Source organism: Microtus oregoni, unplaced genomic scaffold, assembly GCF_018167655.1.
Source record: "Microtus oregoni isolate MIOR12 unplaced genomic scaffold, Mior012 000006F_ref0000085, whole genome shotgun sequence".
In the NCBI taxonomy this organism is placed as follows: Eukaryota; Metazoa; Chordata; class Mammalia; order Rodentia; family Cricetidae; genus Microtus; species Microtus oregoni.
The window spans coordinates 9,216,639-9,236,459 of NW_024543065.1; the positions used below are offsets into that span (position 1 = coordinate 9,216,639).

General features: G+C 37.0%; 1 protein-coding gene and 1 non-coding gene across 4 annotated transcripts in view; both read right to left on the minus strand.

Moving 5' to 3' along the window:
* Lama2 (laminin subunit alpha 2) overlaps positions 1-19,821 on the minus strand; it is a 583,059-nt gene that overhangs the window by 275,532 nt on the left and 287,706 nt on the right. The window lies entirely within an intron of this gene.
* On the minus strand, positions 16,304-16,496 carry LOC121450235. The gene has a single exon (XR_005974567.1). It is a non-coding gene; the product is annotated as a U2 spliceosomal RNA (small nuclear RNA).

Consider the following 19,821-nt stretch of genomic DNA (forward strand, 5'->3'; position numbering starts at 1 on the left):
CTACTGTCATAAATAAATGCCCGTGAGGAAATCATTGGCTAGGAGTTCTGCAAGCCTACCCAGAATTCCAGTTTGGAGTCCGGTGCTGTGATGATAGTTTTGAAATAAGGTATTATAACTTTTGGAAGAGGTTTTTTTGTAAGATATTAGATGGCTGCAGAGCTCTCAGGGAGTAATAGAATTTAGCAGATTAAATCATAATATGCAGAAAAGGGAGGCTCGCTGAAAATTCTGACAGATGTCTAGTAACAGGGCTGGGGCCCAGGCAGACACTGCTGTAATAGCAATGTCTACCTTACCAGCTAATGTCATTCTGCTGAGTTCCAAGCAGGGAGAAGCCGAGATCAGCTCAGAATATAAATCATGTCAAAAGTAAGAGTTTAGCACCAAAACGAATTCAGCAAAATCTAAGGTGACTTTGCTAAGCCCAACATGTATTGACAAAAATTAGGAGCATATTGCATGCCTTGGTCTGTAATAATATTATCCTGCCAAAGGAAAAGTATGTTTTTCACTAGACAGATAGCTTTGCTTTTAGGTTATTGAGCTGGAAAAGAAAGAAAAAAAAATAAAGTTTTCTTCTAGGTGCAGTAGGCGACCACTCTTACAGTTTCACTGGTTTTGGGAATGCTTGTGGAATTAGATGTGTCCTGACGGTATGCCAAAAATAATTATATACAGGCAAAGTATAACTATGCATTTATAAACAAAAGTTCCTAATATCTGATTACATGCCGTTTTAGAAGTCGACATTTTTCTTCAAGCTGTTAAATCATTTGATTTTTAATATGCTCTGAGAAAAATATTGGGGAACATACTCACCTCTGACTTGCATTTTCTTCAAAACAAACAAACAAATCCCTAAATTCTTAATTTTAGTCATTAATACAAGAAGAGAGGAAGATGAAAGTGTGTGAACAGTTCGAGGGACTAAAGGACAAAAAATAAAATGTGTTCATGCCTAGAGAAAAAAAAAAGGTATTTCTCAGTGTTCCTATTCTAAATTGAAAAATAAACAAAGAAGGATCCAGTGTGGATGAAAAATGAGAAACTATACTGTTTCTCTGTGACGCTTGCTCCTTGAGGAATAAGCACACTTCTTATTGTGTGCAGTATAATGGGCGAAATGGTAATATACCAGAAAAATGTACAAAGACCAAACCATACAATGCAGGTAAAACAGCACCATGCCACTTCCATATAAAATATTTAACACATTCACACACATGTACATGTTCAATACATTTAGATTATTATTATTATATGAGAAATAAAATGACTATGTAAATATCCAACTAGAATCTTCCAACTCAAGTAAAGTACATTTCCACAGTGTTATTTTGGCCATTCCTTGTTAGCATATTTTATTTGTGATAGAACAAGCCCATGATTGGGGTGATTTGAGGGTTTGCAAAGCAGTGTGATGTTAGATTAAGTCATTTTTGCTTTAGCGACATGCATAAAACCTGCATTTCAATGATGGAGAAGCTACAATGTGTTTAAAATTATGTCAAAGATCACATATCCTCACTGAAGCTGCAATGAAGAAAGACATGGGTGCTGGATACCCTAAACTGCTTTGGATGGTCTGGAAAACCGGAACCTCACATTCCGTGACTGACAATAGCATGTTGGTTTTTTGTTTGTCTGTCCTCTGTTCTTGCTTTTGTTTGTTGAGACAGTGTTTCACTATGGAGCTCTGACTGAAATACAACTCTCTTTGTCAATGAGGCTGGCTTTGAACTTCCAAAGACCTACCTATCTTTTCTCGAGAATGCTTGAATTAAAGGCATGGGCCACCATGACCATGAGTATTTTACCTGCATGTATGTCTATGCACTCTTATAAGCCTGGTGCCAGCAGAGGCCAGAAGAGAAAACATGGAACTGGAGATACAGATCCTTGTTCACTAATATTTTGTTGTCAGTATGATTAAAAGTAAGTTATATCATCCTACTATTTATTCTAATTTGAAAAAAGTACATTTGTGGATGATTGACCATTATCAATTTGAGGCCTAAATTCCCATGATATTATTTCTAAAAAATATTTATGTATATAGGTGTTTTACAGGTAAGTATGTCTGTGTAACATTTGTCTTCCTGGTACTCACAGAAGCTAGAACAGGGTATAGGGTTCTCTGTGACTGAAGTTATAGATAAATGGTCATTAGCTGCTCTGTGGGTTCTTGGAATCAAGCACAGGTTTTCTGGAACAACAGCCAGTGCTCTAAATCACTGAGCTGTCTCCCAAGCCCAGTACTAGAAGGTCCTGAAATGGCCTCTCTATACTCAATGTTTTTGATGTTGTTAGTAGCTCGTCTGTTGCGTGACTTCTTCTCAAGCTTCATGCTGACTTTGCTAGTGTTTATCTTTGTGACCGGGGGTAAATTCTGAGTCTAGCAAAGGTCACTGTTTTCACAAGTGAGAACATCAAACACACTCTAATTTGCTACTACCAATGTTTTTCTCAGAATAGCTTGAACAGGGAACCTACCAAATGAAGAGGCTAGTGTTGATCATATATTAGACCCTTGAAAAATGTTTGTGGAAGGTAGATGTGGTGGCAGCAGCCTTAATCTCCTGCTCTCAGAGGCAAAAACTGTGGATTTCTAGTTTGTAGCTAGCCTGAAGTACATCATAAGACCTATGCAAAAAAAAAAAAAAAGTGAAACTTAAGCTACATCCAGTTACTACTACCATTTTATTACCCTAACTATGTAAGTAAGTATAGACTTTTACATACACATCTTTAATAATATCAATTTATTATTCAGTAATACATTTAATAAACAGTAGCTTCTATTGGAAACAATTGAACATACATTAAAAATGAAAATATTAATGAAAATATCATCTATGTATAATTTCATGGAATATAAAATATGGAAAATGAACAACACTCTCTGTCTTAAAAATATAATTTCATATTCTCTCCAATTCAAATGCTTTCTGTACTTAGATCACCATAATTTTCTAATTTATTTTACCTCTGACTATTAGACAATGTTATAATAACCACAGTCTCTTCATTATAATAAATTTTCAGAAGGTACTGGATAATATTAGGCATTTAATGAATGTTATTGAAGAATGTGAAACATCGTTATTTTAACTTAGGGGCTTACTGCAGAGATAAGTTGCATCTAATTTATAAGTTTCCTCAAGGTTTTAACAACCAGATATAACTTTCCTATTTTTCATAAAAGGTTTTATAATTTTTGTGCATATACTGAATGGAAACAAAGGTTGTTAAACTAGGATTTAGTCAGTTTTATTGGAAACAAGAAGCCCAATGAGCAGCATTGTCTGTAAGCACGAGTATATTGAAGGTCCTCATCAGGTCAGCAAGACGCTGTTCCTTCCAGGAAGCTGTTTTGAGATCATAGGAGAAGAAATACTGAACTTTTCCACAATGGAGTGAGACAGTTCAGTTCCAATATCATTAGATTACTGCAAATAGGAATTCAATCCTGTTTTGATATATTAGGAGTTAATTGGGACGCCATCTGTAGTAAGAGCGAAGCTGCTCTTAATGTCATCTGAAATAATGAATTTGGGCACATTATCTGTATTAATCTAGTTCATATTTCAGGTCTTTAAGCTTTGATTCATTACTCTCATTTTCTTTTCTTGCTTTAAAATGACTGAAATGATGAGGAAAAGTTAATGTTTCTGTATTTGAAAAAGAAATCAATTAATTCTGGCAAATTCAAGTGTTGTGATGCAAAAGCTTTTGATTTTTGAATAGGTCTAATGGGATCACACATGGTTACAAGTACCCTCTCTGTTACCTCTAAGGGACAAAAGGAGACTCTACCTGGTTCTTAGGAATCTGCTGGATACAAACTGTATGTCACTGTCCCAAATGCATTGTTTTCATAGGGATAATAATAAACATATGGGGAAATTTATGAGGCCCATCTGTACCAGGTTCAGACTCATCTCAAGTCACCGTGGCTAACTAGACCCCAGCCTATAAATAAGAAAGAGTGTTCATCTATGAATAAGTCTAGAACACGTTACACACTGGGGCTTCCAAGGAACTTTACTTTGATTCCTTCTTCAATGAAAAATATTCAAAAAGCATTAACCAGACCCTCTAGTTATCGTTCCGAGGGGGAAAGCACTTCTTGTTGTCATGTGAACAAAATAAAATTTGCTTGTCACCTGACAACAGAGGATATTACATAAAGCACTCTGAGGGTACTCACAGGGGAAAATCCTTTGGATAGAGCAATGCACTGTTTTCTGGGAGCTTATTGACAATGGTCTATTGACACATGTTCCTTTGACTTGAAGAGAAAGCCAACTATGACACCAAGAAACTAGCTACTTACTAAAAGTAACTGAAAGACTGCCCAAACCATTTCTGTGCTGGTGTATTTATACTGTTAGAATAATTACAAACCTTTGGATACAGGCAGACTGTAGCCAACTGATGTTTGGACTTGTATACAAAAAAAACTTATTGTAGAAGCTAGTGATTCTAAAATTGTTTTATTTTGTGTTTTAAATGCACTCCTGAACTACCTAGTATTTTAAGAATATAATTATATAGTTTACTTTCTAGCTCCAAATATAATTTTTAAGATGAAGACCTTAATACAAACTTATAAAATGATATGAGTTCCTGATAATTATACCTCCTTCTAAGTATTCTAAATAGTTTTAAACTATTCTCTAAATCTTCACAAGGAAATCTGCATCATAAATACTGCAAATGTTATTTTACTGGTTTTATTTTATTATCTATTAATATTCATTATGTTAGTAAAAAGAAAGAACAGTTTTCTTTAAGACTCAAAATAGATACCATACAGCTTCTTACACTTCAACAGTAGCTTGCCTCTTCATGATAAATACCTTTAGTCATAAAGTAGATTATCCCATCCCTCCAAGAAAATGTCCTTTGTATTTTAACCATTAATTAAAATTACTGCTAACACAGCATGATCCATTACATATTCTAGAACAGTAAAAATCTACTTATTGTAAAATTTAGCTCAAAGCTATTCAAATAACCATGTGTCTCCATTTTTATTCCAAAAACATCATTTTAATTACAGAGATTACTTATTATTTATATAACATACCAGAATCTGCTCTAGGCGGTCCTAACATATGAAAGGCATGTTTTGCCCTCAAGAATGTTCTTCTACCATCAAACTGACAAGAAAACAAAAGAAGCGCTTTTTCATGAAATATAAATGATGAAGTTGTTATCTCCACAGTGGAGAGAGTTGCTCTGTAGAAAGTTGCTGCAGGTTACCAGGATGGTACAATCAGAGTTTATGTTTCCCATTTACTCTGTGAGTTTTCGACTTCTTCAAAAATAAAATTTTCTTTCTCATTGGAGATTTTATCACAATGTAAACTGAGTTTTGGCAAACTCAGTCATTATTGTTCCTAGTCACCCTGAATCTTTAATTTATTCATAAGCTTGAGTTATACAGGTGACAGTTTTTATTTTCCCGAAAATAAAGATTATATACTCAGTAAAAAGGTGTCAAAACAATGATGAGACAAGCTATAGATGGGAAGGAAGTATTTACAAAAGTTATACCTGATAAAAATCTTTTCCAAAATAATCGATGACTTCTTCAATATTAATAGTAGGAAAATGAATATGGTGATTCAAAAATGTGCAAACACATGAAGACACCTTGTAAAATATTACACACATTTGCAAATTAAGCATGTGAAGAGGTACTCAAGGCTACACATCATTACATAAGTCAAAACAGCAAAATATTTGTACACACCTAATAGAATAGTTTAAGTGCAAAATAATGGCAAAAGAATGTTAATAAACATATAAAAACAAGGAAATTCACATACTAATGAGAACATAAAAATAGTATGGCAGAGTAGATTGTTGACAGTTTCTGACAAAACTCTTCGTCACACGGTGTAGTTACCACAGTTCTTGGTATTTACACACACAACTGAAAAGTTACGAAAAAGAAGTTTAAACAGCAGCGCTGGTGTTTATTCTGTGAAATAATCCTTTTTTTTTTTACATTGTGAATATGTGTCACTCAGATTGGTTTATTAAAAATCTGAACAACCAATAGCCAGGAAGAATTGTTGGGGAAGAGAAGACTCTGGGAAGCAGAAGGGTAGAGACAGGGACAGTCAGATTCATAGGGAGCGGCATGGGCATTACAAAGAAAAGATAGTCAAGCCACGTAAAAGAACATAGATAAAAGAAATGGATTAATTTAAGTCATAAGAGCTAGTTAAAAAGAAAAATAAGCTATTGGCTGAGATATTACAATTAATAAGAACTTTCCATGTGATTATTTAGAAGCTGGCAGGCGGGACAGAAAATTACATCTACAAATGGAGTCCTACATTGTCCACCAGATGATGCATTTGTCTAATTATTTTTTATCAATAAAACCTTGGGAGTCAGATATTGGGGTAAGAACCTGAATGATCAGAGAAGGAGCAGAAATGCAACCAGTTTTAGTCCTCCCTCCAATAGGGTTGAGACCTTCGCTAAACCCTGCCCTATTACTTCCTGTCTTCAATCCTCCCAAACATCTATGGTTAGTTTTCATCAGCTAGTAGTTAGCCCCACTCTCTGATTCAATGCAAACTTTATTTTCAGAATGAGATCCAATTATCATACAACATTTATAGCCCAGCTTTATTGATAGTGACAGAATTTTGATGTAACTAAGATGCCCTTCAGTAGTTGAGTGGATAACTAAACTGAGTTCCATCTGGGAAAGGAATATTACTCACAACTAAAATCAAATGAGGTCTGGGCCATGAAAGCACATCGAAGGAAATTAGATGCATATTACAAAATGAAGTAAGTATTAATCTGTAAGGCTGCTCAGTAATGTCCCCTAGGTACAGGGCATTGCAAGAAGGCAAAGCTGGGGGGTAAATGATGATAACCATGGTCTGTGTCATTTTGTCACTTAATCCTTTAAATCTGAAAGTAACATGTGTCTTAGAAAACATATTTTGACATGGCTGGAGAGATGACTCCGTAGGTAAAGTTCCTGCTGAGCAGACACAGAGATCTGTATTCTTAGCACCTACATAAAAGGCTACTACAGTAGTGCCAATCATAATTCCAGCACTCGGAAGGCAGAGACGACCCCTCCTTAGGGCTCAGGGGCCACCCAACAAAGCTGAATGGATGAGTTACAGTTGAAGGAGAGACTCTAAAAACACCACGGAGAGAGACTGATAAAGACATGCAATATAGAACTCTAGCCTCCACATGCGTATGTACACACAGGGACCTGTACCCACATGCATGCACACACACACACACAGAAGAAAATTAGGGTTGATTCTAATCAGTGTGGGTTCAGAGTGATGGAAATGTGATTAGAAAGGAACAAGCCACAAGGAACACTTGAAATACCTTAAAATATATAAACTTCTACTGCAGAGCATATTTTAGAATGAGACAGACTAAACAGTATTAAATCAAGCATTTAAGTTGCAAGCCACAGCTGACCAAATATTATTGTATCTGTTTATTTTACTATCTTGAAAGACAGCTGCTTTTTAAATGTAAACAGATTAAACTCAATTTAACCAAATTCTTACATTTGATGGCATAAACTTGAAGTTTGAAAATAAATAGCTTGATTTTAGCCCATCTTGCTGATAAACTGGCCTACTCTTTTTGTTTTATTTTCTTTTTACAGTTTTAATCTTGTATTGAAGTAAAAAAGAGAGGTCTAAGTGGATATCAAGAAGTCGTGATTCTGTCTGTGCTTGGATTCAGGAGAAGCTGTGCATCTTTGTTCAGAAGACTTAAAGGTTTGGCTTCTCATCATCCACATTTCATTCCAGGTGTTGTCAAAATGCAGAGGAGGTAATATATGAAAAGAGGCTGACTTAAGAGGAAAAGAGAATCCTGTCAGTCCACACTCCCTTCTGACCTGGAATGGATGGACCACAGAGAACACAGAGAAGCATCATCATGACAGACCAGGGTGTAGAAACCACTTAATAGAATACAACTCACAGTCTTCTCAGCCCTGAAATTTGCTTCAATGTAAATGTTCACATCTTGAATTTCTACAGAACACTTGGGAAAAGACTTTTACCCACCTAGTGCTCTATAGGCTCAGAAAATCTGAGGGTTGGGAAAGAATTGAGAGGACTATTGAGACCTTCCCCATGGCTCTGAACAGATATGGACTTAAATGACTCAAGACATTTTATGCGTATATGTATATTTAGAAGATCTGCTCAGACACATCTTAGAAAATTCCAACTAAGAAGTTTTACCGAGGTTTCAAACTTTACCATTTAAAAGAATTCAACCTGTGTTTTTGCTTCCTCATTTTCTAAGGAAATAGAAATAATAACTGTTAACACAGGAACTCATATTTATTTACTCAAAAGAAATTGTGGGGCTTCCTGAAGCAATCTGTGTGCTTCAGGGAGCACAGAATCCAGTTGTAAAGGTTGTGTAACTAATAAATTTGTAGAAAGTCAAAGGGAAATGTCTCTAAGTGTAGGGAGGTCCCAGGGGAAGTCCTAACTCAGAAAGAGCTGTCAGAGACAAACCATATAGAACTCAACATCTTATCTTCATTGTTCAGGATGAAGGGAAGTTAATTAATCAGGGAAACTGTAGATGAAATGCCTTACAAAAGGAATGCTGAGTCATGGAAACAGAGATAGCATTAGATAGTTATAGGCATTTAATGATGGATGAGTGTCTTCTTAAGTTTCAAGGGGGTTGTGAGTGTAGAAAACACTCTGGGGTTCCTTTTTATTCTTCTAATGTTAAGCTTTTTAAGGAAGGAATTTGAGGTTTCCAAAGCATCTCTCTATCAGGTATGGGAACAGCATTTTAGAGCTGGGAGGTAAAGGTAGATAGAAAGTCCAATGGCTTTTCTGCAATCTACGTAGAAAGTGATGTGTCCCAAACACTGGCGACTCTGGGTCTTGAATCATCTTAGTTGCTGCGCTTGACACTTCTCACATTGTCGACGGCTGGGCTTATGCTTCATCAGTGCATCTGGATACGGAGAATAGCCCAGCTGGGTAAAATTTTTCTCTTTTCAACTGTTGTTAGGTGGTGCCTTTCCCATACTTTGTAGAGTTGTTATCTCCTACCTCATTGTCAACTGGGTAAATGATTTTATACGGCGTTAGATTCAAAGGCTTTTAAATCTGCACAAGACTTCTAATTCGTATGATCTATTTTTTTTCCTCATGTTTCTCTAAAATTAGGTTTTCCTAAGGGGAAATCGGATGAGTATAGGAGTTATACATGCAGGTAGAGTGCCTAACTCGGTCACCTGCATATCTACCACCAACATCACTGGCTCTCTCTCACCCAGGAACGCAGTCTCCCACCATAACTAATACCCACCAGGTCAGAAGATGTAACCAGATCCTAACCAATAGCCCTGTAACCAGCAGTCAGAGGCAACTGTACACAGGCCTGATGACGTGAATTTGAAACCCGGCTTCCACAAGGTGGTCAGAGAGATCCTACTGCAGAGGGGTATCCTCTGATCATTCATGCCATGGCTGCATTTACACATATTCATGCACACAGACATGCACACACGTGCACACACACACACACACACTCTAAAATAAAAAAAAAGATTCTGTTTGTAAACTGAGTCTTTTGCTGATGTGAGATTTCCCTCTGTATGCTGTGATTACCATTAGTGAATAAAGAACTGCTTTGAGCCTATAGTAAGGCAGGGCAGGGCAGAGCAGAGCTAGGTGGGGAGGGCTGGACTGAACACTGAGAGAAAGAAGGGTGGAGTCAGAGAGAAGCCATGTAGCCCTGCCAGACACAGACAGACGCTGGAACTTTAGCAGGTAAGCCACAGCCATGTGGTGAAACACAGATTAGTAGAAACGGGTTAAATTAATATGTAAGAGTTAGCCAATAAGAAATTAGAGCTAATGGGCCAAGCAGTGATTTAATTAATACAGATTCTGTGTGGTTATTTTGGTTCTGAGTGGCTGGGATGAACAAGCAACCTCCTTCCAACATTTTGCAGATTATAAGGAATGAAGCTGTGTGAGAGAGTTAAAGGGCTGACCTCTGTTGGTCCTTATCATGTAGTAGTGTTCTCCAGATGGCTGTACTCTTAAACTTCAGGAAAGTTAGAAGTCCTTGTAGGATATGAAACTGTTTCCAACTCCCTCAAAACATTCTGTTCCCAGCAAGTCTCACTTCTTCCTCAATCCAAATATTAATGACTGCATTTCAGACTTCCTACTCTAAAAGAAAACAGCTGCTTGCTGAGTTAATTTTTTTCCGGTGTGAATGTGTGTGCCTAGATTATTCTACTTATAAGTCTACTTATAAAGAATCTGGTAATAAAATTAAATTTGCATAATGTTTAGTAGTAGCCAAAAGATAATTATTTAGGGGATTTCTTGTACATGCTAAACTATAAGATCATGAGGCTGGCCTCTGAATTCAAATAAAGCATGTTACAGTATATTAAGCATTGGAAAGAATAAGTTTGTAGAACCATCTACAGATGATATGTATCTATAGTTCTAGATGTCATCCTAAAAAGGTAGCTCATATTTATGGATGAAGAGTATGGTGGGAAGTTTCCCAAAACTGTAGATTCTGGGGTTGGAGAGTTGGCTCCATGAAAAAAATGCTTGCAGCCATGTGATGACCTGACTTCAAATTCTTATAGACCACATCAAAGCAGGACACAGTACCTCAATGTTCCTATAACAAGAGGGGAGGCGGAGTCAGGAGGCTCCATAGAAGCTGGCAAGCCAGCTAAGCTCTCACACACAACTCAGAACAATAAAAGGACACCATTGCAAATGAGGTAGACAGCTAGGACCAACAGGTGAGGGTATTTTCTGACCCATGCATACAAAATTGCCCACAAACATCTCTCTCTCTCTCTCTCTCTCTCTCTCTCTCTCTCTCTCTCTCTCACACACACACACACACACACACACACGTATACATGCATACATGTACACACATGTATACATGCATACATGTGTACACATTAGAAAGGAGAGGAAGAAGGTGAGAGGAAGATGGGGGGGGAGGGAGAAGCAAGAGATGGAGGGAGAATTTCAACAAAAGTGTAGATTCCCAGGTATTTTCCTAAGTCTTCTGAGATAAGGCGTCCGTGCAAATGTTTAATGACGACTCTAGATGGCTGGTACTGACACACAGTGGATGGAGAGACATCCTCCAACGACTGCCATGACTGTTAATAGAACTCAGTTTCTAAAACAGACTTTGATTTCCGTATTTCTCAACCCCTTAATCTGCTCTGTCTTTTTTTAGTGAAAATACTCCACTGTGTGAGTAAGGAAGATGGAGTTAAACCCTGACTGGGCTGTGCCTAAGGATTCAAGCTGTTGTGGGCTTCATTCCCAGCATAGTTAATGTTCTCCCAAGCCTAAATATCTTTACTGACACAAAGATCAAGAGCTTGGCACAACAGAAAGGATTTACTTTCAAACCAGTATGCTATCCATCATCTTCCAAGTATCTGCCAGCCAGTGAGATATATTGAATCACTCTATTTTAAAGTTAGAAAAGAGTCCTGATCAAGAACATAGTTAAGATTGTGTTGCCATATTGAAATTGTATCTCTGGACTATTATAAGGGGAAAAACAGTTAAAGTGCTTTAATCTTTAAACAATACTATCGAATCCAAATTTATAAATTATTTGCTATTAAAATAGTAACTGCAGCAACACGCTGCTCTTTTTTCCTTCTGTGTTGTGAGTAGAGACAAGCTTAAGCAGTAAACTGCCTGGAGGACCTTCAGTGGCCAATAAACTTTTTGCCTGTGAGTTGTCTTCACTCTGATTTCCTACAGAAGACATTTTCTAGGACAATGAATCTGATAATTCCTTTAAATCCAGCCCCAGATGAAAATTAGAGAAAAAGTCACTCACTCTCCTACCACAGTATCACTTTGCAAACATCAGGATAAGATTCCTGATAGTCACTTGGAAATAAAAATACTCTAAAATTAAACATACACCAACAGGTCCTTCCAAGCCATTTTATTTCATGCTCTGTTTTCTTCACTCTTCCTGCATTTCCCTTTTCTTTTCCTCCCTCTCTTCTTCCTTATTCCCTCTCCTTTACCCCTCTTTCTATCTGACATTTTCCTGTGGCTTCCCCCTTCTCCTTTTTCCTATTTTCATTTTTCTAGTCTTAGTAAAAAGTTGTAAAGCCTCAATGGAATAAAGACGTAATTAGAGTTAGCAATAATAGCTTCTGGCCAGTGTTTATTATTTTCCAAGTCCTATCTTGACTGATGGATGCTTATTAATTCATCTAATCCTCACAATAGCTCTATGAAGTAGGTATTGATATTAATCCACTTTTCACTGGAGGGAAAGTAAGTACATTGTAACAAAGTCACTACACAGATTTCACTAAAGCTGCTGTCTGTAAGAACTAACGCCAACAGAATTCTGTGTTCCCACGTTAAGCAATATTGGTAGTGTACATAATTTCTTTTTCTTATTTGTAAACAAATAAAGTTAATGCTTGAGCAGGTGCCAAGATGATTTTCTTCATCAATTTAGATATATCTAAACTAATGTACTTACTGATTTATATCAGCTTCTTCAATATGTGATTCATAATCTTGACCTCGGCTCATTGACAAATATCAAGAATTTATATTATGTGTTCTATACAGTCCCAGAGAGTTATCAGTCATGCAGGAGCTACTTCAAAAATGCCCTTTTCCCATAAAGCCAACTAGCCCCAAACCCTCTCTTTCTGAGTTGCTAGTTCAAGTTAGTCAAGATGTTGTCTCTCCTCAAAGCTTTACTAAAATAGTTATTTTTCAGAATTTTGGGAATTTATAAGCCAAAATTTGTCTAATACTTTGTAAAAAATCAGAAGACTATATTATATATAATATATATACACATATAATTAACTTTATGTCTCAAGTTCTTAGACCAAAAAGATGGCTATAGAAGCATATTCAAACGATGCTACAGCTACAGTTACAGTACTTCCTACAGAATTTTTGACACTCCTTCACAGCCCCAAATCAAAGCATGTACGTTTGAGTGATAAAATTTTTCTATAAAGGAAAAGGAGTTCCAGGATAGTTATCCCAACCCATGTGAAGGATGAAATGTGAAATTTAATGGGTGAAGTTTCTTCTTTCAAAAACGTATTCATTTATTTATTCATGTGTGTTCAGTGAAAGAAAATATTTTTCTTTGGAACTTTTACGCAGCTAAGAGACCGACAAGAATGAAATATTCAAACACTGTAAACCACCAAATACTTAACAAACGAAAATCCCAGTCCCTTCGTCTCAGAGCATTGCCCCCAGGGTGGGGTGTTTCTTAATGAAGGAAGTCAGCATGATAACTCTTTCAAATATCCACACATGACGCACAAGGAAGGTCCATCTCTTTGGAAATCTCTGTAAATAAATTCATAGGGTGAAACAATCATCTGTGTCTAGTCATGTATGCCCTCTGCCTCTGTGGCTGTCACTGCTGTCTATCTGAGGCTGAGAGGTAATGGCCTCATGATTCAAGGAAACTGCTGAAGTGTGTACTCAGGCTTCAGTTTGAGAGATGGGTTCATTTATCATCATAATAAGCCATTACCACGGATAGGTCACAACTCATTGAAGAGACAGTCAGTCTAATTGGCTCAATTCTACGAGCTTTCGATGTGCCCCAAGGAGATAAGCACTCTTTTGCAGGTAATTTTCAATCACCCACAAACTTCCTGTTTAATAATTCATCACATTTCAGATCGGGGTCCTCACTCCCTCTTCAGTGTGGCAAATGCGAGATCCTGGCTGCTCAGCATCCTCGACTCACGTGATAGAGCATCAGCTTCAGAGTGAGTCAGGTAAGACAGCACCTGGCCTAACACAGCGGCCACCACTGAGAGTGACAGGACAGCACAAAAACTAAAAATGTCAACCCTGTCCTTCCCCAAAGACCCTACTGCAAAAAGAAGGCTTTACCGAAGCATCTGGAATGATGCAAGTACTGCTATTCGACTCCCTGAGATTAATTAAGCCTGACAACCACTGTTTAGCAGATAGGACTGGGCCCTTAATACGTATTAAGGGATTACATTTAAGGAATGATTTTTACAGCAAAGTGTAGAAGGAGAAATAACAGCCTGTAGCAGACTAAACGGTAAGCATAAATTTAGGCTGTTTTAGTTAACATGTCTTGTTTTACAAATTGTACAATGTTTTCTTCTTGAGAAGTGCAATAGAATAGTCTTTGACAGAAGTTCACCTCAATTTGAATACTAGATGTGACTCTAAATAACCAAGTCACTGTATAAGTACAAACACATTTTTTTCTGTACTTGAAGATGAATGCTTGTCATATACATACATATACATTTATACTTACATATGTATCTAACCATTTAAATCTATATGTATCACTCTACAATATTTTGCAACTACTATGCATAGGAATTCTAGTTCATTTATTGTTTGATAATATGGCTATAGCAGCATTCACAGTATCACTCATTGATGAATGGACATTTCTGTGGCAAAGATCCATTCGTGACACTTTACACAGGTATATGGTTATCAAGGCTGAGCCCCTGGAACGGAAGTTTGTAGGAATATGTGCATTGTAATCTCAGTGGAGGTTTCTAAATTTGGTTTTCTTTCATTGCATCAATGTATATTCCAAATGGTCTATCAACTGATGAAGGTCTGTTTCTTTAAACCTTCATTAAAAAGAATACTATCTATTTTCTTACTTTTATCATATGGTGCATGACAAATGACTGATCAGTATAATTACCAAATCATGGAACAAGTGAACGTATTTCTTTACATTTTAGGGCCATTTTCTTTCATCTCCTAAAAACTGTTCATTCATATCTGCTATTTTTTCTATTTGACTCTAGGTCTTGCTCTTATCTATTTCTATGATTTCTTTGAAGAATTGAAAGAATGCCAGTTGTTTGTCAACTGTTACACTAGGAAATAAAACCATTGGGCTTTACAAAGAATCAATATTTCATTACCTGGTTTGCTAAGGCAAATGTCTTGGACTGGGCAGTTTAAATAATAGAAATCTGCATCCTACATTTTCAGAAGCTAGACATTGGACACCGAGAGGTTGACATAGCTGAGAAAGAAGAGTGTGTTCTAGACATCTTCCCTTGCCTTGAAGACAGCTGTCTTCATGTTCATGTGCTGCTGTTCCTGCTTGTGTGCCTGTCTGTCCCAGACTTTCTCTCATATGAAGACTCTGGTTATATTGAGTTGGGATTTTTCTTAATTGTTTTCATTTCATTTGTATTAGTATTGCTATGAGATATTGACTGCAATTTTGAAATTTATTTATTTGATATGGGGCTGCGGAGTATAATATGATACAAATTCTTTTTCTTTCTTCATTGAAGAAAAAAACAGTGGGACATTTATGTCACTTGTTTTGAAAGAGATGACATGCTAAGTGTTAGCTCTACTCTAAGACTTTCAAGATAAAGTGCAAAATGTTTTGCAGGTATTTCCAAGACTGGCTCTTTCTGCAATGCTGACATTTAAGTCATATGATCTCTTTACTTGTTAAAAATCAACTTTCAGACTCTCCATCCTCATTTGTAATGCTATCACTATGCATCAGGCACTGTGTCAGCAACAAATAGGTATGCAAAGAACTATGCCTTAACAAAAATCTCTTCCTGATAGGAAGATTACATGCAATGTAAATTATCATAAAGAATAACTACAGAAAAATGGCAAAGCAAATTATATTTCCTGAAAACATTCTATGTGCCTAGGGCATATTTTTAGAACTTCATGTACTTCTGAAGTAGTATTCCAGCTCTTAGTTTGTAGATCATGGAAGCCAAGATGAGTGGGTCACAGTACTAATAAACATTCACTGTCTAACTTATATCTATGTAAGCTGTACAGACTAAGACATTAACCAATTTTACGTCAAATATTACCAAACTAGGTCATTTTTACATATGTAAGAGTTCTCTTTCAGTTCTCATGAACATGAAGAGTGAAAAATTGGTCTGGAAGCAAATTGTTGGTGAGGATGTTCCCTTCTGAGGGTTGTGAGGAAGGATCTGATCCAGGCCTCTCTCTTTGGCTTGTTAACAGCCATCTCCCTGGGACTTCACAACATTTCACTCTGCAACACCACAACATCTACAGTGTCCACTGCCCACGATGCAACAACAAGTAAAATAGAATGTCCAGAAAACTCTTACCATGACAAGTTCATAATTAGCATAACAAATAACACTTGAACTTAACTTTTTGCTAGTGGCAGAGTGGCATTTGGAGAGTTTGTCCTCTATAGAACTGACTAGTTTGTCAGATCCATCAGTCCATTGGTTCCCACAGTCTACTACTAGGCTGCACATGGAATATACGTGTAAAGTCTTGTTGAATGGAATACAAAAGAAAGACATCATTTTTACATTAAGTGATAGATGTTAAACTGATAAGAACAGATATTACACTTGATCTTAGTAAAAAAGGTCAAGAAGCAAAAGGAAGGATTTTATAAGTAAACAGGGTTGAGGACAAACACAAACATGGCCCACAGAATCACATAAGGGGGCTGAAAAAGGCTCACAGACACTGAAGTGACATTCACGGAGCCCGTATCGGTCTGAGGTAGGCCCTCTGCTTATGTTATGGTTGTGCAGCTTTAGAGTCTTGTGGGATTCCCAACAGCAGGAAAGGAGTGTATCGTTGACCCTTTTTTTAATTCTTTTTTATTGATTTTTATCGAGCTCTACATTTTTCTCTGCTTCCTTCCTGCCTCTCCCCTCCCCTTCAACCCTCTCCCAATTTACTCAGGAGATCTTGTCTTTTTCTACTTTCCATGTAGATTAGATCTATGACTCTTTTGCCTGCTCTTAGGTCCCTTTTACTCCTCCTGGATTGCCTCACCCAGCCTTGATGTAAGGATGTATGCCTAGTCTTATTATAACTTGTGTTTTATTTGATTGATATCCCTGGTAGAGGGGCTGCTGTTTTCTGAAGAGAAACAGAAAAGGAGTAGATATGGGAAAGTGGGGGAGGTTACAGTGGGGAGTCACTGGGAAAAGTGAATGAATCATAAACTGAGATTGGGATGCAATGTATGAGAAGAATAAATGATGAAAACACTTATAGATAATTGGTTTCTGAAATAATGTTTGTGTGTTCGCTTTAGTTTTGAGATAAGGAGTGTCAGAGGGCATTGGAAGCTTTTCTAAACACACTGACCATGTTGCCATCTTCCCTTTTCCCAGTTCAGAAACTTTTACACACAATACTTGAAATTTTAGCCTAAGTTGCTATCTTTGGTCATTTATTCAATAAATGTTGTGCTCGACCTGAGGGTTAATACAAAATAGCAGGCTAGAGGTCTTCGAGCTAGCAGTAGTAGGGAAGAAAAAAACCTTTTTGTTTATTTTTCTAATATATTTAGTCTGTCTTGTAGGACCAGATTTCCATCTGGAATGCCTTGTGCCTGAAGAATTTTCTCCATCTCCTGTAATGTAGCTCTCTTTGTGATTTATTTCTCTGGGAAAATCTTTGTCTTCATTTTTCAAAGATATTTTTGTCTGGTAAAAATTCTGTACTGACAGTACAGGCTTTGTTATTTTGTTACCTTTCATTTCTCAACATCAACAACACCAAAAATATCCCTTTAAATATCTTTGTATTACACTTTAGTTTGCAAAACCTCAGTCTATTCAACTCTAACAGAACAAAACACCACACACTGGGCCACTTAGAAACAACAGAAATGTATTGTTCACAGTTTGGAGAACATGAGGTCTAACATCAACCATCAGTAGCCTCATCATCAGATGAGAGCTTCTTCTCTGCTATACATTATGGCTTATTTCTGGTTTTTTTGTTTTTATGGAATTCCTGAGTGTGCAAATTAGTGGGTCCTTATGTCTATATCTATTTCCTCTGCCTTTTCTTTGGCCCTTTTTTTGTACTATTCTGGCATGTTTGCTTTTGTTTTGTCTTGTATTTCATATTATTATAATCTCTTGAAAGTCTATTATTTTCTAACAAGAGACAATAAAGGAGATGGATCCAGATGCGTGAGAAGGTATGGAGAAACTGGGAGAAGTAGAGGAAGAGAAAACCATAATTAGAATATATTAAATATATTGTATAAAAAATCGATTTTCAATAAAAAACACTTTTAAAAAGAAAAGCAAAACACTGCACCCTTAAGTTGCAGTTCAGTTCCCTTTACCATTTTTATAAGAATACTGAACTCATTAACAAAGGAATAAGCAAATCACTTCCCAAAAGGTCCACCTCTGAGTTCTATCACATGAGGTTGGGAGGGCACCAACACCCAAATCATCTTACAAACCATCAGTTACTTAGTTTCTTTTCCTCTTTGTATGATAAAGGACTCTGACAAAATCAGCTTAAGGGGAAGGGGGTCTATTTGTCTCATAGGTCAAAGCTGCTTCCCATCTTGTTAGATAAGTCATGGGTGCAATATTTTGAAGCACGCATCGTAATAAATCCAAGAGAGATGACTCCATGCATGAATCCTAGCCAGGGAATACTGCTGCTCAGAAATAGGAGTAGTCTCTTCACCTCTATAATTAACATAAACTAGCTAATCGCAGAGCCATGGCCATATACCCACCTCCCAGCTGATTCTTCATTCCATCAAGTTGACAGTTGATCGTCACAGACTGAATAAGCTCTGTTTCTTGTCTTTATTCTTCTCTGAATGCTTTATCACTTGCTACACCCCTGACTGCTTCCTTTTTACCTTCTCTCTTCCTAATCAGATTCTATCATTCCTTGTCATGGTTATTCTGTCATATTTGAGTCTCCTCCCTTGACCCGATTTTGCTTCCGGTGATGGTTCATATGTTCTACTTCTTCTCATGTGTCCTGTGCCTTGTATTATCTGATATAATACCAGACATGGTGGATTTTGGGGTGCTAAGTCCCAGATTTCATTGTACTTTAATTAGATTTGACTTGGTCTTGGTATACAGTTTTATTTTTTGTTTTTTGGGGGTTTTTTGGGGGGAAAGATAATTCTTTTCATTAGATTCTTTCCAGACTTGCCTTCAGAATTTGTTAGCATGGATCTCTTTACTAAGAAAGTGTCCTATACTTTACCTGGTGTCCTCACTGCTATGAAGGCACTTTAGGTCAGAATGTGGGGGAAACAAACCAATTCCAGGCAACAAGTTTTGCTTCAGGCATTTTCCCAACCACTTCTTTTTTAAATTTCTTTTTTTAAAAAAAACAATCTTTTCTCATTTCACATACCAAACCCAGTTCCCACTCCCTCCCCTTTTCCTGATAACCACTTCTTTCTGGTGACTTGTACAACAGCTTTGGCAGGTTTTCTTCATTTGCCACTCAACAGTTGGGTCCCTTCTTGCAGAAATGCAGATCTCTTGCAGAAATGCAAGATCTCTTCTTGCAGAAATGCAGATCTCTTGCAGAAATGCAAGATCTCTTCTTGCAGAAATTCAGATCTCATGCTATTCTGCAGCTTGTTCTTCCTTTACATTTTACTGAGCAGATTCTTTCTAAGTTGGCCTCCATGCATGCCAAACTTTCTGCTTGGCTTTTCCATGCTCCATTGAGATTTTCCTTCAATGTACTTCCCTTCAGAAACTATGGCTTGGGAGCTAACCTGAGGCATCTATAAACCAAAATTCTTTGGTTCACCTTTCTCAGTGATTGTGTTACCTTCGTATCTGATGCTCAATATTAGAAGCTGTCCAGTCACATACTTTTGTTCAAGTGTTCCTGTGACTTAAATGAGGGAAATAAATCCAGACCCCATTTGTCAGCCAAGCAGACAACTCAATGTGTTATC